We start from the raw sequence: 20,637 nt of genomic DNA, 5'->3' as shown, positions 1-20,637 counted from the left end.
CCTTATGACGCTGATCAAACAAGAGGTGGCAAATCAGCTTCAATCGCTTAGTGCCATCTCAGTCGCTTGCAGAAGGTACCTCACCCTATGTGATACAATGGCGAGTTGTCGCTATTACCAAAGCGGCGGCGGCGGCGCCGACGACGACGACGACGACGACGACGACAATCGCGAGGGTCTTTATCAGGGGTAGAAAATACATCACAAGAACTAAGTATTTCACGTCGGCATTCTCCGCAGACTGCCAAAAGCTGCAGATTCTGGTGCCCACTTTAATAGCACCATTCACACTATTCATTTGCGAGAGCATTTCTTAAATACCGCACCCATTCATAATTTTTTTTATCCCTGACCGCTTTTTTCGAAAGGGCCACGGTGGGAGGGGCTGTTACAAAATTCATTTGCCTCCTGTGAGGATCGAACTCACGACCTCTGGTTTACTAGACCAGCGCTCTGCCACTGAGCTAAGGAGGCGCCTCCTAGCGCCCTTTTCGGGTACTTTGTTCTTACAGAGTAGTGAATCGGAGCCCTTCAGCTCGAAACGCACCGCATGAGCGACCATTATTTGCATTTAGTTAGCACAGCTGCTGCTTTCCTACACATCTCACACTATATCGATGTACAACTAAAATTCCAAAACAACACATTTATTTCATTTCAGAGTCACTTTCAGCTTCAAATACCGTTCCTCTGATATTCATACGAAGCTAGGCATCGTCGTAACCCGTTACGTTCATTACGCAAGGCTCACGAGAGGGGCGCATGTTGGATCCGCGTAGACACAAAATTTTGCGCCGCCCAGCGTGGGGCTCGAACCCACGACCCTGAGATTAAGAGTCTCATGTACTACCGACTGAGCTAGCCGGGCTGCACGCAACGCGTTACGAGCCATACAATACTGATTTGACCTGCGACCATCTATTGAAGATTCTTTTGACTACAACTTATTTCCTGCTGCCACAAGTCAGCTACAATCCTATTCAATGAAAAATTGTCTCCGAAAGGCATCAAATCTGCTTGAAATGATACGTGGCTATCAGCACCATTATTCAACACACATGCTCGACAGTGCGCAGACGCCTGTGGCGTAGCCCTTGGCTCCTGAATCAGATGCAGTAGTTACAACAAAAACTCTCCTGAACGGCACTGTGCCGAAAACTTCGCTACAGATCACCCTTGTCTTGCTTGTGCTTCTGGTAGACGCCGGTTTTGCAGCCAGGAAGCGGACAGCAGCAACTTCCAACTAGTTTTAGAGTACTCAAACAACACAGTAAAACAGCATGCATCTTTTGCAGAACAGGAAAAACTCGACCGTGACAGGATTCGAACCTGCAATCTTCGGATCCGAAGTCCGACGCCTTATCCATTAGGCCACACGGTCACTGGTGCAGTATACTTCTCCACACACACTTCATTTTCGCCATTTGTACACTTGGCAGAATGAATTTCCCATCTTTGACGCAGTTCTCCATCTCAAATTTCAGTACTAAAAGTACGACGCTACTTCTTGCTGTGTCCCATCGCAAGTTACATTCAAGCCCTTATGACGCTGATCAAACAAGAGGTGGCAAATCAGCTTCAATCGCTTAGTGCCATCTCAGTCGCTTGCAGAAGGTACCTCACCCTATGTGATACAATGGCGAGTTGTCGCTATTACCAAAGCGGCGGCGGCGGCGCCGACGACGACGAACTAAGTATTTCACGTCGGCATTCTCCGCAGACTGCCAAAAGCTGCAGATTCTGGTGCCCACTTTAATAGCACCATTCACACTATTCATTTGCGAGAGCATTTCTTAAATACCGCACCCATTCATAATTTTTTTTATCCCTGACCGCTTTTTTCGAAAGGGCCACGGTGGGAGGGGCTGTTACAAAATTCATTTGCCTCCTGTGAGGATCGAACTCACGACCTCTGGTTTACTAGACCAGCGCTCTGCCACTGAGCTAAGGAGGCGCCTCCTAGCGCCCTTTTCGGGTACTTTGTTCTTACAGAGTAGTGAATCGGAGCCCTTCAGCTCGAAACGCACCGCATGAGCGACCATTATTTGCATTTAGTTAGCACAGCTGCTGCTTTCCTACACATCTCACACTATATCGATGTACAACTAAAATTCCAAAACAACACATTTATTTCATTTCAGAGTCACTTTCAGCTTCAAATACCGTTCCTCTGATATTCATACGAAGCTAGGCATCGTCGTAACCCGTTACGTTCATTACGCAAGGCTCACGAGAGGGGCGCATGTTGGATCCGCGTAGACACAAAATTTTGCGCCGCCCAGCGTGGGGCTCGAACCCACGACCCTGAGATTAAGAGTCTCATGTACTACCGACTTTTTTTTTTTTTTTTTTTTTTTTTTCTTTTTTTTGGGTCTCCTTCCTCCCCTTCAACCCATCCTTTACGCTCGCCAAGTGTTGCCTTCTCGGCCCGGCTTCTCCGCCTTTAAGAATGAATGTAACTTGATGATGTGGAAACGCGCTTCTTCTGAACGACGAACGAAGTATGCACCTTCTGTTGCCTTTGTTTGCAACATGGCTTGAATAAAAATAAATGTAAATTCCATTGAGAAGGCAGTCTCATAATTGTTGTGGAAATGTAACTGCATCTGTAAATTTCGTTCTCCGTGCGTGGAAAAACGGAAAGAAGCAAACTCATTATTGCAGATAAAAATAATGTCCTTTTTCAGAAGGTAATGAAGTAAAATAGGCTTCTTCTGCTTGATTTTACACTTAAGTAACATAAATGTGTCTTCTTGTGAAAAGAAAAGGAAAGAAAAACATAAAATAAATAAATGGCGGATACCAGTTTCATCACTGTGTTTCCCCAAAACCAAAGTAATAGAGACACATAGGCTTAATTGGTCTATACTGATGATCTTCTCTGACTACTTTCTGTTGGAAATCCTCCTCCTGCTACGTGAAGAACAAACTTTAACCAAAAATCATTCGTCTAATATACGAAATGCTTGGATGTGCAATGTAAATTACGCATTTCTAATGGTTACAGGATTGTTTTAGTTAAAAAGTTTGCGTAATTTTCTTTGTATTTTTTAGTACACATCAACTTGTGGTGCTCAGTTGTAAGGTATACCCAGAAGTCCTCCCTATTGCTTGATTCTTTCGTTAGGACGTAATGCATCGTTTGGCCTTTCAACCAGTTAATTGCATTTCGTTTTGTTTTAGGGTAAGGTATACCGTCAGGGTTTAAAAATTCAGCAGTCGTAACGGCATTGGGCGTAGTTCTGCTGACGCTCGCTATCTTTTGTCTTATGTAGAGCCATATTTCTGTTACCCTGTCACACAACAATCTATGCTCTTCGGTATCTGGTATTTTACATAATGGACACAGCGGTGACTCGGCCAATCGAATAGAGTGAAGTTTAGAGTTCGTCGCAATTTTTCTGTTTACAGCAAAGTACCAGGTCGATTTGACATACGTTGGCAAGTTCCGGCAGTGAATATTTTCCCATATTGTTTCCCAGTTATAACGAGGATACTTTTGTTCTACGTCGTTTCTGGGTTTGTCTTTCATCAAGTTATTATAAAGTTCTTTTACTTTCATGATGTCTTTGCCAGGAATCCTTGCCTGTATATAGCTGTATTCTACGAAAAAGTATTTCAAGTGGTATAGTCCGGTGGGTATGTGTTGGACATTTATAGGTGCACTGACGTCAGCAGGAGCTATTTCGTTTAACAAATGTGCAGCAAGGGTACCACTTGGCTCTTTCCATTGTTTGTATGTGGTAGCAAGGTATAAGGCTTGCGCTTTTTTGCTGACATCGGTAAGATTTAACCCACCACATTTCGTAGGGAGCATCAGAATGTCATATTTGACTTTGAAAATACGTCCGCGGCTCACAAAGTGTCCTAGTGCAGATGCGATGCTTTTCAACAAAGTCGCAGGTGGTGGCAGAACTTGTGCTACATAATTAACTTTGGATGTGATGTATACATTTGCCACTGTTACTTTTTGAAGTTCATCGAGTTTCCTAATACTATGTGCTTGTACAGAGGCGCGTATGCTGTTAAGTAATTTTCGATAATTCGCAGCAATAGTGTGCTTGATATTTCTTTTAAAATCTATGCCGAGACATTTCATGGTTACAAGCTCGCGTAACAGATCCTGCGTTTGCGTCCCAATTCCACTGCCGATGTTGAAAATCCCCGACTTTGTTCTATTAAGTTTTGCACCAGATGCCTGTTCATATTTTGTTACTATTTGTAGTGCGCTCTGTACTTCAGCGCCATTCACGACTAGGAAGCCAACATCATCAGCGTACGCCTTGCACACGATCTTTTCTCCATGTATTTGTAGTCCTTGTAGATGTTTCATAAGGGAGGCAAGCAGGGGCTCAATGGCGATGGCGAACAGTGCCATTGACATTGGACACCCTTGCCTAATGGAGCTGGTGACGTCAATCGGGCGGCTAATGTGTCCATTGATGACAAATCTGGCTGAGTTGTTTGTTACTGTATTTCTTACTACCGCAATGAATCGAGGTGGGAAGCCCATTGCGCCCATGGTGCGAAGGAGAAAACTATGATTAACTCTGTCGAAGGCTTTGTCAAAGTCGAGTGAGATGAGGGCACATTTTATTTTGCAGACATCGGCCGTTGAGATTATGTCCCTGTAATCACAGAGGGTCTGGAGAATTCTTCTGTCTTTGCCCACACTTGTTTGATAAGGGCCAGTGACGCTGGTCATTGTGGTTTTCAGCCTGCGAGCGAGGATGCGGCCAAAGATTTTGTAATCGCTGTTTAAAAGCGTAATTGGCCTCAGAGCGCTTACAGATTTCGTATTGGTAGTTTTTGGCACTAGCACTACGAGTCCCTCACGAAATTCCTTCGGGATGTCATTCTCAGGGTTTATCAGTTCGTTGCAGATGAGAGTAAACTTGCCTTTTACGAGGCCACTGAATCTGCGATAAAATTCTGCCGGAATGCCATCTGCCCCTGGAGCCTTATTTGTCGTGCTTCCATATATAGCTTCTTCGACGTCTTCTTCAGTCACTTCCGAGATGAGAGTTTGTGCTTCCGCGTGGCATACTTTGCCCTGGAGGTTGATCATTAACTCGTCTTGAAGCTGTCCGTCAACCGGCTGACTAGACATTAAGGATTCAAAATGCTGTACGATTGCCTCTTTAATCTCTCTTTGCTTCGTCAGCTTCCTTCCATCATCAGTTGTTATTTCAGAGAATAGCTTGCGAGCCGCCCTTTTGCTTTCACGAATGACATGGTAAATGGAAGTGACCTCGTGCTGGGCTATGTTCTGGGCACGCGACCTTATTTGGTAGCCTTCCAGTTTTTTACGCCGTAGTGCTAAGATTTTTGCTTTAATTTTGTTAATTCTTTCGTAGTTGTCCACAACTGTTGCATCGCACTTGTACAAATCCCTTAGACACTGAAAGTAAAATTCTATAGTTGATTTGTACCAAAAGTTTTTGTCTTTGGAGTAGTTTATGAAAAACCTCCGTATTTTAGGTTTGGCATGTTTCAGCCACCAGTCAGTGCCAGAGTTGTACGAGCTAAATTTGCTTTCACACTCTCGCCATACCTTGTGAAATGCCTCCTGACAAGCAGGGTCTTCCAGATGTGACACATTGAGCTTCCATGTGCCTCGACCTCTGAATGTCCCTTGTTTTATCAGATTGATTGTGCATATGTATGCAGCATGATCTGAAAAAACGGTAGGCCATACTTCGGACTGCAAAATGAGGTGTTTCAAATTGTGCGTTACATATATCCTGTCGAGACGGCTCGCCGAGTGACTTGTGGCGTGGGTGAAGCCAGGGGCTGCACCGTGCATATGTTCCCATGAGTCTATTAGTCGTAAGTCATTAACTATACGTTCCAGTTCAGTACACTTGTTAAAATTTGGAGTTTGGTCTTTGGCATGCAAAACACAATTAAAATCTCCTCCTAGGATAAGGTGATCATATCGAGTTCCAAATAGTGGGACAATTTCTTCTTTAAAGAACTCCGTTCTGCGGTGCCTGTTACTGGATCCTGAAGGGGCATACACATTAATGAGCCGTATGTTGTTTATTGTGGCCGCTATGCCTTTACTGTTTGGTAGTTTTACTACATCTTGGACTACTATGCCCTCCTTTGTGAGCAGAGCCGTGCCCATTGCCGCTCCATGCCCTGGGTTTGTAATGGCGTTGAAGCCAGGTATGTTACCAAGCTCAATGTCTGTCACTTCTTGTAAAAGTATAATGTCACTGTCAGAAGCATATATAAAATCTTTTAAGTTCTGTAGTTTAAAGGAACTGTGAATCTTGTTAAGGTTTACTGTCGCGATTTTGTATGCTTGTATGTCAGACATTCTTCGTTCTACTTGATCTAACTTTAAAAAACATTCTTCTGTTTTGGCCCGCAAACGTCAGCTTTAAAACGCATCTTAATAATATTCACCGGTAGCAAATGTTTCAGCGGTGTGTCCTTGTTCTTGAGAATGTTCGTTCGCGGAGACGTCGTCGTTGAAGAAATCAGCCACCTGTGGGGCTAGCTTACAGTCTGTCTGAGTTCCTGAAACTTCTGTCATTTCAGCGTCGGCAGTGTTATGGTCGCTTTCGTCTGCCCAGCTGGTTGAGGTTGTCGTCGTGGGTGGGACGAGTGAAGCTTCATGAGAGTGACTCGTTTCTTGAGGGTCGCTGGATGCTTTCTTTGTTGGCTTTCCTTGGACGTCTCGTTTTTCCAGCGCAGAAGGGGAACGCTCCACAGAAACTGGTGTCGCTTTCGTGTTGCTACAGATCTGTTGGCTTAAGGTACTGCCTACTTCCTTCGCTTTTTGTCGGAGTGCGGGAGCTGTCTCCTCTGCACCTTTGCGCGCCAGCCGGCGTTTCTTATTTTTCTTCGGGGAATTGCCTCTCGACGGACTTTCTTCAGTAGCCACGTTAGTGTCGCTTTCCTGCAAGGTGTGTCGGTCTTCAGCTTCCGGCGGATCTGCTGCCTTTACAGTTGCAGGTGCCTGTGTCGGTGGAACTTCAACTGTTTCCGTAGATTGGCGGGACTCTTGTAGGTCGTCAGCTATGACGGCACTGACGTCCATCGGAATTTCAGTGTCTGGAGAATTAGTATTTGCACACGATTCAGGGGCTGAGGAGGCAGTCGGTCGGTCGCGTGCCACGGCGGCGTAGGTTCCCGGCAGTGTTGTCATCGCCGGTGGCCTGTCGGCCTCGCCGGCCGGCAGCTGTGCAACGCGCCGCTGTATACATTCTGCGCGAACGTGCCCAGGCTTGTTACAGGCGGCACAGGTTCGCGGTTGGTCGTCATAAATTACAATCCCCCTATATCCGCAGACATTGACGTACGACGGGATGTGCTTTTGTAGCTCTACTCGAAGCTGCCGTACTCCATTTAGTACTGGGAACTTATGCGCGCTTGACCATTTCTCGGCAAAGTTGCTGAGCACTTTACCGAAGGGTGAAATTACGGCATTAATTTGGTCTGTTGTAATCTCAAAAGGTAACTCGAAGATTCGAACTGTGCGAATGCCAAAACCAGCATGTGCAACGGTGACTTCACCAACGTTTCCGTCAGAGTGCTTAAATTTCATGACACCTCCGGAAGACTCAACAATTTTCTCGCACAACTCTGAACTACGCAGCTTAACAAACACGACACAAGCTACAATCGACAGGTGGATCCCGATTATATCATTAAAGGAGAGCTTCACATCTTCTTCTAACCAATTCTCTACTTCAAACGACTTAGGTCTGGCATATCGAGAATCAAAGGAGAGTTTCAACGTATCTTTTCGGCTTGGCTGAGCCATCACTGCATAGTACTCATTACTTCTCGAAGTGTTCGATAAACAGAGCTTTAAGCTGCAGCAAGCGCGAGACTTACCACGCGGAAGCACAGACGGCGCAGCGCACACCACACTACGTCCTACCTCCACGCCGGCCGCCGGCGAACTACCGACTGAGCTAGCCGGGCTGCACGCAACGCGTTACGAGCCATACAATACTGATTTGACCTGCGACCATCTATTGAAGATTCTTTTGACTACAACTTATTTCCTGCTGCCACAAATCAGCTACAATCCTATTCAATGAAAAATTGTCTCCGAAAGGCATCAAATCTGCTTGAAATGATACGTGGCTATCAGCACCATTATTCAACACACATGCTCGACAGTGCGCAGACGCCTGTGGCGTAGCCCTTGGCTCCTGAATCAGATGCAGTAGTTACAACAAAAACTCTCCTGAACGGCACTGTGCCGAAAACTTCGCTACAGATCACCCTTGTCTTGCTTGTGCTTCTGGTAGACGCCGGTTTTGCAGCCAGGAAGCGGACAGCAGCAACTTCCAACTAGTTTTAGAGTACTCAAACAACACAGTAAAACAGCATGCATCTTTTGCAGAACAGGAAAAACTCGACCGTGACAGGATTCGAACCTGCAATCTTCGGATCCGAAGTCCGACGCCTTATCCATTAGGCCACACGGTCACTGGTGCAGTATACTTCTCCACACACACTTCATTTTCGCCATTTGTACACTTGGCAGAATGAATTTCCCATCTTTGACGCAGTTCTCCATCTCAAATTTCAGTACTAAAAGTACGACGCTACTTCTTGCTGTGTCCCATCGCAAGTTACATTCAAGCCCTTATGACGCTGATCAAACAAGAGGTGGCAAATCAGCTTCAATCGCTTAGTGCCATCTCAGTCGCTTGCAGAAGGTACCTCACCCTATGTGATACAATGGCGAGTTGTCGCTATTACCAAAGCGGCGGCGGCGGCGCCGACGACGACGACGACGACGACAATCGCGAGGGTCTTTATCAGGGGTAGAAAATACATCACAAGAACTAAGTATTTCACGTCGGCATTCTCCGCAGACTGCCAAAAGCTGCAGATTCTGGTGCCCACTTTAATAGCACCATTCACACTATTCATTTGCGAGAGCATTTCTTAAATACCGCACCCATTCATAATTTTTTTTATCCCTGACCGCTTTTTTCGAAAGGGCCACGGTGGGAGGGGCTGTTACAAAATTCATTTGCCTCCTGTGAGGATCGAACTCACGACCTCTGGTTTACTAGACCAGCGCTCTGCCACTGAGCTAAGGAGGCGCCTCCTAGCGCCCTTTTCGGGTACTTTGTTCTTACAGAGTAGTGAATCGGAGCCCTTCAGCTCGAAACGCACCGCATGAGCGACCATTATTTGCATTTAGTTAGCACAGCTGCTGCTTTCCTACACATCTCACACTATATCGATGTACAACTAAAATTCCAAAACAACACATTTATTTCATTTCAGAGTCACTTTCAGCTTCAAATACCGTTCCTCTGATATTCATACGAAGCTAGGCATCGTCGTAACCCGTTACGTTCATTACGCAAGGCTCACGAGAGGGGCGCATGTTGGATCCGCGTAGACACAAAATTTTGCGCCGCCCAGCGTGGGGCTCGAACCCACGACCCTGAGATTAAGAGTCTCATGTACTACCGACTGAGCTAGCCGGGCTGCACGCAACGCGTTACGAGCCATACAATACTGATTTGACCTGCGACCATCTATTGAAGATTCTTTTGACTACAACTTATTTCCTGCTGCCACAAATCAGCTACAATCCTATTCAATGAAAAATTGTCTCCGAAAGGCATCAAATCTGCTTGAAATGATACGTGGCTATCAGCACCATTATTCAACACACATGCTCGACAGTGCGCAGACGCCTGTGGCGTAGCCCTTGGCTCCTGAATCAGATGCAGTAGTTACAACAAAAACTCTCCTGAACGGCACTGTGCCGAAAACTTCGCTACAGATCACCCTTGTCTTGCTTGTGCTTCTGGTAGACGCCGGTTTTGCAGCCAGGAAGCGGACAGCAGCAACTTCCAACTAGTTTTAGAGTACTCAAACAACACAGTAAAACAGCATGCATCTTTTGCAGAACAGGAAAAACTCGACCGTGACAGGATTCGAACCTGCAATCTTCGGATCCGAAGTCCGACGCCTTACCCATTAGGCCACACGGTCACTGGTGCAGTATACTTCTCCACACACACTTCATTTTCGCCATTTGTACACTTGGCAGAATGAATTTCCCATCTTTGACGCAGTTCTCCATCTCAAATTTCAGTACTAAAAGTACGACGCTACTTCTTGCTGTGTCCCATCGCAAGTTACATTCAAGCCCTTATGACGCTGATCAAACAAGAGGTGGCAAATCAGCTTCAATCGCTTAGTGCCATCTCAGTCGCTTGCAGAAGGTACCTCACCCTATGTGATACAATGGCGAGTTGTCGCTATTACCAAAGCGGCGGCGGCGGCGCCGACGACGACGACGACGACGACGACGACGACGACAATCGCGAGGGTCTTTATCAGGGGTAGAAAATACATCACAAGAACTAAGTATTTCACGTCGGCATTCTCCGCAGACTGCCAAAAGCTGCAGATTCTGGTGCCCACTTTAATAGCACCATTCACACTATTCATTTGCGAGAGCATTTCTTAAATACCGCACCCATTCATAATTTTTTTTATCCCTGACCGCTTTTTTCGAAAGGGCCACGGTGGGAGGGGCTGTTACAAAATTCATTTGCCTCCTGTGAGGATCGAACTCACGACCTCTGGTTTACTAGACCAGCGCTCTGCCACTGAGCTAAGGAGGCGCCTCCTAGCGCCCTTTTCGGGTACTTTGTTCTTACAGAGTAGTGAATCGGAGCCCTTCAGCTCGAAACGCACCGCATGAGCGACCATTATTTGCATTTAGTTAGCACAGCTGCTGCTTTCCTACACATCTCACACTATATCGATGTACAACTAAAATTCCAAAACAACACATTTATTTCATTTCAGAGTCACTTTCAGCTTCAAATACCGTTCCTCTGATATTCATACGAAGCTAGGCATCGTCGTAACCCGTTACGTTCATTACGCAAGGCTCACGAGAGGGGCGCATGTTGGATCCGCGTAGACACAAAATTTTGCGCCGCCCAGCGTGGGGCTCGAACCCACGACCCTGAGATTAAGAGTCTCATGTACTACCGACTGAGCTAGCCGGGCTGCACGCAACGCGTTACGAGCCATACAATACTGATTTGACCTGCGACCATCTATTGAAGATTCTTTTGACTACAACTTATTTCCTGCTGCCACAAATCAGCTACAATCCTATTCAATGAAAAATTGTCTCCGAAAGGCATCAAATCTGCTTGAAATGATACGTGGCTATCAGCACCATTATTCAACACACATGCTCGACAGTGCGCAGACGCCTGTGGCGTAGCCCTTGGCTCCTGAATCAGATGCAGTAGTTACAACAAAAACTCTCCTGAACGGCACTGTGCCGAAAACTTCGCTACAGATCACCCTTGTCTTGCTTGTGCTTCTGGTAGACGCCGGTTTTGCAGCCAGGAAGCGGACAGCAGCAACTTCCAACTAGTTTTAGAGTACTCAAACAACACAGTAAAACAGCATGCATCTTTTGCAGAACAGGAAAAACTCGACCGTGACAGGATTCGAACCTGCAATCTTCGGATCCGAAGTCCGACGCCTTACCCATTAGGCCACACGGTCACTGGTGCAGTATACTTCTCCACACACACTTCATTTTCGCCATTTGTACACTTGGCAGAATGAATTTCCCATCTTTGACGCAGTTCTCCATCTCAAATTTCAGTACTAAAAGTACGACGCTACTTCTTGCTGTGTCCCATCGCAAGTTACATTCAAGCCCTTATGACGCTGATCAAACAAGAGGTGGCAAATCAGCTTCAATCGCTTAGTGCCATCTCAGTCGCTTGCAGAAGGTACCTCACCCTATGTGATACAATGGCGAGTTGTCGCTATTACCAAAGCGGCGGCGGCGGCGCCGACGACGACGACGACGACGACGACGACGACGACGACGACAATCGCGAGGGTCTTTATCAGGGGTAGAAAATACATCACAAGAACTAAGTATTTCACGTCGGCATTCTCCGCAGACTGCCAAAAGCTGCAGATTCTGGTGCCCACTTTAATAGCACCATTCACACTATTCATTTGCGAGAGCATTTCTTAAATACCGCACCCATTCATAATTTTTTTTATCCCTGACCGCTTTTTTCGAAAGGGCCACGGTGGGAGGGGCTGTTACAAAATTCATTTGCCTCCTGTGAGGATCGAACTCACGACCTCTGGTTTACTAGACCAGCGCTCTGCCACTGAGCTAAGGAGGCGCCTCCTAGCGCCCTTTTCGGGTACTTTGTTCTTACAGAGTAGTGAATCGGAGCCCTTCAGCTCGAAACGCACCGCATGAGCGACCATTATTTGCATTTAGTTAGCACAGCTGCTGCTTTCCTACACATCTCACACTATATCGATGTACAACTAAAATTCCAAAACAACACATTTATTTCATTTCAGAGTCACTTTCAGCTTCAAATACCGTTCCTCTGATATTCATACGAAGCTAGGCATCGTCGTAACCCGTTACGTTCATTACGCAAGGCTCACGAGAGGGGCGCATGTTGGATCCGCGTAGACACAAAATTTTGCGCCGCCCAGCGTGGGCTCGAACCCACGACCCTGAGATTAAGAGTCTCATGTACTACCGACTGAGCTAGCCGGGCTGCACGCAACGCGTTACGAGCCATACAATACTGATTTGACCTGCGACCATCTATTGAAGATTCTTTTGACTACAACTTATTTCCTGCTGCCACAAATCAGCTACAATCCTATTCAATGAAAAATTGTCTCCGAAAGGCATCAAATCTGCTTGAAATGATACGTGGCTATCAGCACCATTATTCAACACACATGCTCGACAGTGCGCAGACGCCTGTGGCGTAGCCCTTGGCTCCTGAATCAGATGCAGTAGTTACAACAAAAACTCTCCTGAACGGCACTGTGCCGAAAACTTCGCTACAGATCACCCTTGTCTTGCTTGTGCTTCTGGTAGACGCCGGTTTTGCAGCCAGGAAGCGGACAGCAGCAACTTCCAACTAGTTTTAGAGTACTCAAACAACACAGTAAAACAGCATGCATCTTTTGCAGAACAGGAAAAACTCGACCGTGACAGGATTCGAACCTGCAATCTTCGGATCCGAAGTCCGACGCCTTACCCATTAGGCCACACGGTCACTGGTGCAGTATACTTCTCCACACACACTTCATTTTCGCCATTTGTACACTTGGCAGAATGAATTTCCCATCTTTGACGCAGTTCTCCATCTCAAATTTCAGTACTAAAAGTACGACGCTACTTCTTGCTGTGTCCCATCGCAAGTTACATTCAAGCCCTTATGACGCTGATCAAACAAGAGGTGGCAAATCAGCTTCAATCGCTTAGTGCCATCTCAGTCGCTTGCAGAAGGTACCTCACCCTATGTGATACAATGGCGAGTTGTCGCTATTACCAAAGCGGCGGCGGCGGCGCCGACGACGACGACGACGACGACAATCGCGAGGGTCTTTATCAGGGGTAGAAAATACATCACAAGAACTAAGTATTTCACGTCGGCATTCTCCGCAGACTGCCAAAAGCTGCAGATTCTGGTGCCCACTTTAATAGCACCATTCACACTATTCATTTGCGAGAGCATTTCTTAAATACCGCACCCATTCATAATTTTTTTTATCCCTGACCGCTTTTTTCGAAAGGGCCACGGTGGGAGGGGCTGTTACAAAATTCATTTGCCTCCTGTGAGGATCGAACTCACGACCTCTGGTTTACTAGACCAGCGCTCTGCCACTGAGCTAAGGAGGCGCCTCCTAGCGCCTTTTTCGGGTACTTTGTTCTTACAGAGTAGTGAATCGGAGCCCTTCAGCTCGAAACGCACCGCATGAGCGACCATTATTTGCATTTAGTTAGCACAGCTGCTGCTTTCCTACACATCTCACACTATATCGATGTACAACTAAAATTCCAAAACAACACATTTATTTCATTTCAGAGTCACTTTCAGCTTCAAATACCGTTCCTCTGATATTCATACGAAGCTAGGCATCGTCGTAACCCGTTACGTTCATTACGCAAGGCTCACGAGAGGGGCGCATGTTGGATCCGCGTAGACACAAAATTTTGCGCCGCCCAGCGTGGGCTCGAACCCACGACCCTGAGATTAAGAGTCTCATGTACTACCGACTGAGCTAGCCGGGCTGCACGCAACGCGTTACGAGCCATACAATACTGATTTGACCTGCGACCATCTATTGAAGATTCTTTTGACTACAACTTATTTCCTGCTGCCACAAATCAGCTACAATCCTATTCAATGAAAAATTGTCTCCGAAAGGCATCAAATCTGCTTGAAATGATACGTGGCTATCAGCACCATTATTCAACACACATGCTCGACAGTGCGCAGACGCCTGTGGCGTAGCCCTTGGCTCCTGAATCAGATGCAGTAGTTACAACAAAAACTCTCCTGAACGGCACTGTGCCGAAAACTTCGCTACAGATCACCCTTGTCTTGCTTGTGCTTCTGGTAGACGCCGGTTTTGCAGCCAGGAAGCGGACAGCAGCAACTTCCAACTAGTTTTAGAGTACTCAAACAACACAGTAAAACAGCATGCATCTTTTGCAGAACAGGAAAAACTCGACCGTGACAGGATTCGAACCTGCAATCTTCGGATCCGAAGTCCGACGCCTTATCCATTAGGCCACACGGTCACTGGTGCAGTATACTTCTCCACACACACTTCATTTTCGCCATTTGTACACTTGGCAGAATGAATTTCCCATCTTTGACGCAGTTCTCCATCTCAAATTTCAGTACTAAAAGTACGACGCTACTTCTTGCTGTGTCCCATCGCAAGTTACATTCAAGCCCTTATGACGCTGATCAAACAAGAGGTGGCAAATCAGCTTCAATCGCTTAGTGCCATCTCAGTCGCTTGCAGAAGGTACCTCACCCTATGTGATACAATGGCGAGTTGTCGCTATTACCAAAGCGGCGGCGGCGGCGCCGACGACGACGACGACGACGACAATCGCGAGGGTCTTTATCAGGGGTAGAAAATACATCACAAGAACTAAGTATTTCACGTCGGCATTCTCCGCAGACTGCCAAAAGCTGCAGATTCTGGTGCCCACTTTAATAGCACCATTCACACTATTCATTTGCGAGAGCATTTCTTAAATACCGCACCCATTCATAATTTTTTTTATCCCTGACCGCTTTTTTCGAAAGGGCCACGGTGGGAGGGGCTGTTACAAAATTCATTTGCCTCCTGTGAGGATCGAACTCACGACCTCTGGTTTACTAGACCAGCGCTCTGCCACTGAGCTAAGGAGGCGCCTCCTAGCGCCCTTTTCGGGTACTTTGTTCTTACAGAGTAGTGAATCGGAGCCCTTCAGCTCGAAACGCACCGCATGAGCGACCATTATTTGCATTTAGTTAGCACAGCTGCTGCTTTCCTACACATCTCACACTATATCGATGTACAACTAAAATTCCAAAACAACACATTTATTTCATTTCAGAGTCACTTTCAGCTTCAAATACCGTTCCTCTGATATTCATACGAAGCTAGGCATCGTCGTAACCCGTTACGTTCATTACGCAAGGCTCACGAGAGGGGCGCATGTTGGATCCGCGTAGACACAAAATTTTGCGCCGCCCAGCGTGGGCTCGAACCCACGACCCTGAGATTAAGAGTCTCATGTACTACCGACTGAGCTAGCCGGGCTGCACGCAACGCGTTACGAGCCATACAATACTGATTTGACCTGCGACCATCTATTGAAGATTCTTTTGACTACAACTTATTTCCTGCTGCCACAAATCAGCTACAATCCTATTCAATGAAAAATTGTCTCCGAAAGGCATCAAATCTGCTTGAAATGATACGTGGCTATCAGCACCATTATTCAACACACATGCTCGACAGTGCGCAGACGCCTGTGGCGTAGCCCTTGGCTCCTGAATCAGATGCAGTAGTTACAACAAAAACTCTCCTGAACGGCACTGTGCCGAAAACTTCGCTACAGATCACCCTTGTCTTGCTTGTGCTTCTGGTAGACGCCGGTTTTGCAGCCAGGAAGCGGACAGCAGCAACTTCCAACTAGTTTTAGAGTACTCAAACAACACAGTAAAACAGCATGCATCTTTTGCAGAACAGGAAAAACTCGACCGTGACAGGATTCGAACCTGCAATCTTCGGATCCGAAGTCCGACGCCTTATCCATTAGGCCACACGGTCACTGGTGCAGTATACTTCTCCACACACACTTCATTTTCGCCATTTGTACACTTGGCAGAATGAATTTCCCATCTTTGACGCAGTTCTCCATCTCAAATTTCAGTACTAAAAGTACGACGCTACTTCTTGCTGTGTCCCATCGCAAGTTACATTCAAGCCCTTATGACGCTGATCAAACAAGAGGTGGCAAATCAGCTTCAATCGCTTAGTGCCATCTCAGTCGCTTGCAGAAGGTACCTCACCCTATGTGATAAAATGGCGAGTTGTCGCTATTACCAAAGCGGCGGCGGCGGCGACGACGACGACGACGACGACGACGACGACGACGACGACAATCGCGAGGGTCTTTATCAGGGGTAGAAAATACATCACAAGAACTAAGTATTTCACGTCGGCATTCTCCGCAGACTGCCAAAAGCTGCAGATTCTGGTGCCCACTTTAATAGCACCATTCACACTATTCATTTGCGAGAGCATTTCTTAAATACCGCACCCATTCATAATTTTTTTTATCCCTGACCGCTTTTTTCGAAAGGGCCACGGTGGGAGGGGCTGTTACAAAATTCATTTGCCTCCTGTGAGGATCGAACTCACGACCTCTGGTTTACTAGACCAGCGCTCTGCCACTGAGCTAAGGAGGCGCCTCCTAGCGCCCTTTTCGGGTACTTTGTTCTTACAGAGTAGTGAATCGGAGCCCTTCAGCTCGAAACGCACCGCATGAGCGACCATTATTTGCATTTAGTTAGCACAGCTGCTGCTTTCCTACACATCTCACACTATATCGATGTACAACTAAAATTCCAAAACAACACATTTATTTCATTTCAGAGTCACTTTCAGCTTCAAATACCGTTCCTCTGATATTCATACGAAGCTAGGCATCGTCGTAACCCGTTACGTTCATTACGCAAGGCTCACGAGAGGGGCGCATGTTGGATCCGCGTAGACACAAAATTTTGCGCCGCCCAGCGTGGGCTCGAACCCACGACCCTGAGATTAAGAGTCTCATGTACTACCGACTGAGCTAGCCGGGCTGCACGCAACGCGTTACGAGCCATACAATACTGATTTGACCTGCGACCATCTATTGAAGATTCTTTTGACTACAACTTATTTCCTGCTGCCACAAATCAGCTACAATCCTATTCAATGAAAAATTGTCTCCGAAAGGCATCAAATCTGCTTGAAATGATACGTGGCTATCAGCACCATTATTCAACACACATGCTCGACAGTGCGCAGACGCCTGTGGCGTAGCCCTTGGCTCCTGAATCAGATGCAGTAGTTACAACAAAAACTCTCCTGAACGGCACTGTGCCGAAAACTTCGCTACAGATCACCCTTGTCTTGCTTGTGCTTCTGGTAGACGCCGGTTTTGCAGCCAGGAAGCGGACAGCAGCAACTTCCAACTAGTTTTAGAGTACTCAAACAACACAGTAAAACAGCATGCATCTTTTGCAGAACAGGAAAAACTCGACCGTGACAGGATTCGAACCTGCAATCTTCGGATCCGAAGTCCGACGCCTTATCCATTAGGCCACACGGTCACTGGTGCAGTATACTTCTCCACACACACTTCATTTTCGCCATTTGTACACTTGGCAGAATGAATTTCCCATCTTTGACGCAGTTCTCCATCTCAAATTTCAGTACTAAAAGTACGACGCTACTTCTTGCTGTGTCCCATCGCAAGTTACATTCAAGCCCTTATGACGCTGATCAAACAAGAGGTGGCAAATCAGCTTCAATCGCTTAGTGCCATCTCAGTCGCTTGCAGAAGGTACCTCACCCTATGTGATACAATGGCGAGTTGTCGCTATTACCAAAGCGGCGGCGGCGGCGCCGACGACGACGACGACGACGACGACGACAATCGCGAGGGTCTTTATCAGGGGTAGAAAATACATCACAAGAACTAAGTATTTCACGTCGGCATTCTCCGCAGACTGCCAAAAGCTGCAGATTCTGGTGCCCACTTTAATAGCACCATTCACACTATTCATTTGCGAGAGCATTTCTTAAATACCGCACCCATTCATAATTTTTTTTATCCCTGACCGCTTTTTTCGAAAGGGCCACGGTGGGAGGGGCTGTTACAAAATTCATTTGCCTCCTGTGAGGATCGAACTCACGACCTCTGGTTTACTAGACCAGCGCTCTGCCACTGAGCTAAGGAGGCGCCTCCTAGCGCCCTTTTCGGGTACTTTGTTCTTACAGAGTAGTGAATCGGAGCCCTTCAGCTCGAAACGCACCGCATGAGCGACCATTATTTGCATTTAGTTAGCACAGCTGCTGCTTTCCTACACATCTCACACTATATCGATGTACAACTAAAATTCCAAAACAACACATTTATTTCATTTCAGAGTCACTTTCAGCTTCAAATACCGTTCCTCTGATATTCATACGAAGCTAGGCATCGTCGTAACCCGTTACGTTCATTACGCAAGGCTCACGAGAGGGGCGCATGTTGGATCCGCGTAGACACAAAATTTTGCGCCGCCCAGCGTGGGGCTCGAACCCACGACCCTGAGATTAAGAGTCTCATGTACTACCGACTGAGCTAGCCGGGCTGCACGCAACGCGTTACGAGCCATACAATACTGATTTGACCTGCGACCATCTATTGAAGATTCTTTTGACTACAACTTATTTCCTGCTGCCACAAATCAGCTACAATCCTATTCAATGAAAAATTGTCTCCGAAAGGCATCAAATCTGCTTGAAATGATACGTGGCTATCAGCACCATTATTCAACACACATGCTCGACAGTGCGCAGACGCCTGTGGCGTAGCCCTTGGCTCCTGAATCAGATGCAGTAGTTACAACAAAAACTCTCCTGAACGGCACTGTGCCGAAAACTTCGCTACAGATCACCCTTGTCTTGCTTGTGCTTCTGGTAGACGCCGGTTTTGCAGCCAGGAAGCGGACAGCAGCAACTTCCAACTAGTTTTAGAGTACTCAAACAACACAGTAAAACAGCATGCATCTTTTGCAGAACAGGAAAAACTCGACCGTGACAGGATTCGAACCTGCAATCTTCGGATCCGAAGTCCGACGCCTTATCCATTAGGCCACACGGTCACTGGTGCAGTATACTTCTCCACACACACTTCATTTTCGCCATTTGTACACTTGGCAGAATGAATTTCCCATCTTTGACGCAGTTCTCCATCTCAAATTTCAGTACTAAAAGTACGACGCTACTTCTTGCTGTGTCCCATCGCAAGTTACATTCAAGCCCTTATGACGCTGATCAAACAAGAGGTGGCAAATCAGCTTCAATCGCTTAGTGCCATCTCAGTCGCTTGCAGAAGGTACCTCACCCTATGTGATACAATGGCGAGTTGTCGCTATTACCAAAGCGGCGGCGGCGGCGCCGACGACGACGACGACGACGACGACGACAATCGCGAGGGTCTTTATCAGGGGTAGAAAATACATCACAAGAACTAAGTATTTCACGTCGGCATTCTCCGCAGACTGCCAAAAGCTGCAGATTCTGGTGCCCACTTTAATAGCACCATTCACACTATTCATTTGCGAGAGCATTTCTTAAATACCGCACCCATTCATAATTTTTTTTATCCCTGACCGCTTTTTTCGAAAGGGCCACGGTGGGAGGGGCTGTTACAAAATTCATTTGCCTCCTGTGAGGATCGAACTCACGACCTCTGGTTTACTAGACCAGCGCTCTGCCACTGAGCTAAGGAGGCGCCTCCTAGCGCCTTTTTCGGGTACTTTGTTCTTACAGAGTAGTGAATCGGAGCCCTTCAGCTCGAAACGCACCGCATGAGCGACCATTATTTGCATTTAGTTAGCACAGCTGCTGCTTTCCTACACATCTCACACTATATCGATGTACAACTAAAATTCCAAAACAACACATTTATTTCATTTCAGAGTCACTTTCAGCTTCAAATACCGTTCCTCTGATATTCATACGAAGCTAGGCATCGTCGTAACCCGTTACGTTCATTACGCAAGGCTCACGAGAGGGGCGCATGTTGGATCCGCGTAGACACAAAATTTTGCGCCGCCCAGCGTGGGCTCGAACCCACGACCCTGAGATTAAGAGTCTCATGTACTACCGACTGAGCTAGCCGGGCTGCACGCAACGCGTTACGAGCCATACAATACTGATTTGACCTGCGACCATCTATTGAAGATTCTTTTGACTACAACTTATTTCCTGCTGCCACAAATCAGCTACAATCCTATTCAATGAAAAATTGTCTCCGAAAGGCATCAAATCTGCTTGAAATGATACGTGGCTATCAGCACCATTATTCAACACACATGCTCGACAGTGCGCAGACGCCTGTGGCGTAGCCCTTGGCTCCTGAATCAGATGCAGTAGTTACAACAAAAACTCTCCTGAACGGCACTGTGCCGAAAACTTCGCTACAGATCACCCTTGTCTTGCTTGTGCTTCTGGTAGACGCCGGTTTTGCAGCCAGGAAGCGGACAGCAGCAACTTCCAACTAGT

General features: G+C 46.8%; 28 non-coding genes across 28 annotated transcripts; all 28 read right to left on the bottom strand.

Moving 5' to 3' along the window:
- Positions 1-402: 402 nt before the first annotated feature.
- Positions 403-474, bottom strand: Trnat-agu (transfer RNA threonine (anticodon AGU)). Its single transcript has one exon. It is a non-coding gene; the product is annotated as a tRNA-Thr (tRNA).
- Positions 475-795: 321 nt separating this feature from the next.
- Trnak-cuu (transfer RNA lysine (anticodon CUU)) lies at positions 796-868 on the bottom strand. Its single transcript has one exon. It is a non-coding gene; the product is annotated as a tRNA-Lys (tRNA).
- Positions 869-1,308: 440 nt separating this feature from the next.
- On the bottom strand, positions 1,309-1,381 carry Trnar-ucg (transfer RNA arginine (anticodon UCG)). The gene has a single exon. It is a non-coding gene; the product is annotated as a tRNA-Arg (tRNA).
- Positions 1,382-1,882: 501 nt separating this feature from the next.
- On the bottom strand, positions 1,883-1,954 carry Trnat-agu (transfer RNA threonine (anticodon AGU)). Its single transcript has one exon. It is a non-coding gene; the product is annotated as a tRNA-Thr (tRNA).
- Positions 1,955-8,381: 6,427 nt separating this feature from the next.
- On the bottom strand, positions 8,382-8,454 carry Trnar-ucg (transfer RNA arginine (anticodon UCG)). The gene has a single exon. It is a non-coding gene; the product is annotated as a tRNA-Arg (tRNA).
- Positions 8,455-9,008: 554 nt separating this feature from the next.
- Positions 9,009-9,080, bottom strand: Trnat-agu (transfer RNA threonine (anticodon AGU)). Its single transcript has one exon. It is a non-coding gene; the product is annotated as a tRNA-Thr (tRNA).
- Positions 9,081-9,401: 321 nt separating this feature from the next.
- On the bottom strand, positions 9,402-9,474 carry Trnak-cuu (transfer RNA lysine (anticodon CUU)). Its single transcript has one exon. It is a non-coding gene; the product is annotated as a tRNA-Lys (tRNA).
- A 440-nt stretch (positions 9,475-9,914) lies between these two features.
- Trnar-ucg (transfer RNA arginine (anticodon UCG)) lies at positions 9,915-9,987 on the bottom strand. The gene has a single exon. It is a non-coding gene; the product is annotated as a tRNA-Arg (tRNA).
- A 566-nt stretch (positions 9,988-10,553) lies between these two features.
- Trnat-agu (transfer RNA threonine (anticodon AGU)) lies at positions 10,554-10,625 on the bottom strand. The gene has a single exon. It is a non-coding gene; the product is annotated as a tRNA-Thr (tRNA).
- Positions 10,626-10,946: 321 nt separating this feature from the next.
- Positions 10,947-11,019, bottom strand: Trnak-cuu (transfer RNA lysine (anticodon CUU)). The gene has a single exon. It is a non-coding gene; the product is annotated as a tRNA-Lys (tRNA).
- A 440-nt stretch (positions 11,020-11,459) lies between these two features.
- Positions 11,460-11,532, bottom strand: Trnar-ucg (transfer RNA arginine (anticodon UCG)). Its single transcript has one exon. It is a non-coding gene; the product is annotated as a tRNA-Arg (tRNA).
- A 572-nt stretch (positions 11,533-12,104) lies between these two features.
- Trnat-agu (transfer RNA threonine (anticodon AGU)) lies at positions 12,105-12,176 on the bottom strand. Its single transcript has one exon. It is a non-coding gene; the product is annotated as a tRNA-Thr (tRNA).
- A 321-nt stretch (positions 12,177-12,497) lies between these two features.
- Trnak-cuu (transfer RNA lysine (anticodon CUU)) lies at positions 12,498-12,569 on the bottom strand. The gene has a single exon. It is a non-coding gene; the product is annotated as a tRNA-Lys (tRNA).
- Positions 12,570-13,009: 440 nt separating this feature from the next.
- Positions 13,010-13,082, bottom strand: Trnar-ucg (transfer RNA arginine (anticodon UCG)). The gene has a single exon. It is a non-coding gene; the product is annotated as a tRNA-Arg (tRNA).
- Positions 13,083-13,636: 554 nt separating this feature from the next.
- On the bottom strand, positions 13,637-13,708 carry Trnat-agu (transfer RNA threonine (anticodon AGU)). Its single transcript has one exon. It is a non-coding gene; the product is annotated as a tRNA-Thr (tRNA).
- Positions 13,709-14,029: 321 nt separating this feature from the next.
- Positions 14,030-14,101, bottom strand: Trnak-cuu (transfer RNA lysine (anticodon CUU)). The gene has a single exon. It is a non-coding gene; the product is annotated as a tRNA-Lys (tRNA).
- A 440-nt stretch (positions 14,102-14,541) lies between these two features.
- Positions 14,542-14,614, bottom strand: Trnar-ucg (transfer RNA arginine (anticodon UCG)). Its single transcript has one exon. It is a non-coding gene; the product is annotated as a tRNA-Arg (tRNA).
- Positions 14,615-15,168: 554 nt separating this feature from the next.
- Trnat-agu (transfer RNA threonine (anticodon AGU)) lies at positions 15,169-15,240 on the bottom strand. Its single transcript has one exon. It is a non-coding gene; the product is annotated as a tRNA-Thr (tRNA).
- Positions 15,241-15,561: 321 nt separating this feature from the next.
- Positions 15,562-15,633, bottom strand: Trnak-cuu (transfer RNA lysine (anticodon CUU)). Its single transcript has one exon. It is a non-coding gene; the product is annotated as a tRNA-Lys (tRNA).
- Positions 15,634-16,073: 440 nt separating this feature from the next.
- On the bottom strand, positions 16,074-16,146 carry Trnar-ucg (transfer RNA arginine (anticodon UCG)). Its single transcript has one exon. It is a non-coding gene; the product is annotated as a tRNA-Arg (tRNA).
- A 569-nt stretch (positions 16,147-16,715) lies between these two features.
- Positions 16,716-16,787, bottom strand: Trnat-agu (transfer RNA threonine (anticodon AGU)). Its single transcript has one exon. It is a non-coding gene; the product is annotated as a tRNA-Thr (tRNA).
- A 321-nt stretch (positions 16,788-17,108) lies between these two features.
- On the bottom strand, positions 17,109-17,180 carry Trnak-cuu (transfer RNA lysine (anticodon CUU)). Its single transcript has one exon. It is a non-coding gene; the product is annotated as a tRNA-Lys (tRNA).
- A 440-nt stretch (positions 17,181-17,620) lies between these two features.
- Positions 17,621-17,693, bottom strand: Trnar-ucg (transfer RNA arginine (anticodon UCG)). Its single transcript has one exon. It is a non-coding gene; the product is annotated as a tRNA-Arg (tRNA).
- Positions 17,694-18,253: 560 nt separating this feature from the next.
- Positions 18,254-18,325, bottom strand: Trnat-agu (transfer RNA threonine (anticodon AGU)). The gene has a single exon. It is a non-coding gene; the product is annotated as a tRNA-Thr (tRNA).
- Positions 18,326-18,646: 321 nt separating this feature from the next.
- On the bottom strand, positions 18,647-18,719 carry Trnak-cuu (transfer RNA lysine (anticodon CUU)). Its single transcript has one exon. It is a non-coding gene; the product is annotated as a tRNA-Lys (tRNA).
- Positions 18,720-19,159: 440 nt separating this feature from the next.
- Trnar-ucg (transfer RNA arginine (anticodon UCG)) lies at positions 19,160-19,232 on the bottom strand. Its single transcript has one exon. It is a non-coding gene; the product is annotated as a tRNA-Arg (tRNA).
- Positions 19,233-19,792: 560 nt separating this feature from the next.
- On the bottom strand, positions 19,793-19,864 carry Trnat-agu (transfer RNA threonine (anticodon AGU)). Its single transcript has one exon. It is a non-coding gene; the product is annotated as a tRNA-Thr (tRNA).
- Positions 19,865-20,185: 321 nt separating this feature from the next.
- Positions 20,186-20,257, bottom strand: Trnak-cuu (transfer RNA lysine (anticodon CUU)). Its single transcript has one exon. It is a non-coding gene; the product is annotated as a tRNA-Lys (tRNA).
- Between the last annotated feature and the right edge of the window lie 380 nt (positions 20,258-20,637).

This window comes from Schistocerca cancellata, unplaced genomic scaffold, assembly GCF_023864275.1.
Source record: "Schistocerca cancellata isolate TAMUIC-IGC-003103 unplaced genomic scaffold, iqSchCanc2.1 HiC_scaffold_1109, whole genome shotgun sequence".
NCBI lineage: Eukaryota > Metazoa > Arthropoda > Insecta > Orthoptera > Acrididae > Schistocerca > Schistocerca cancellata.
This window is presented reverse-complemented; position numbering and strand designations above follow the sequence as displayed.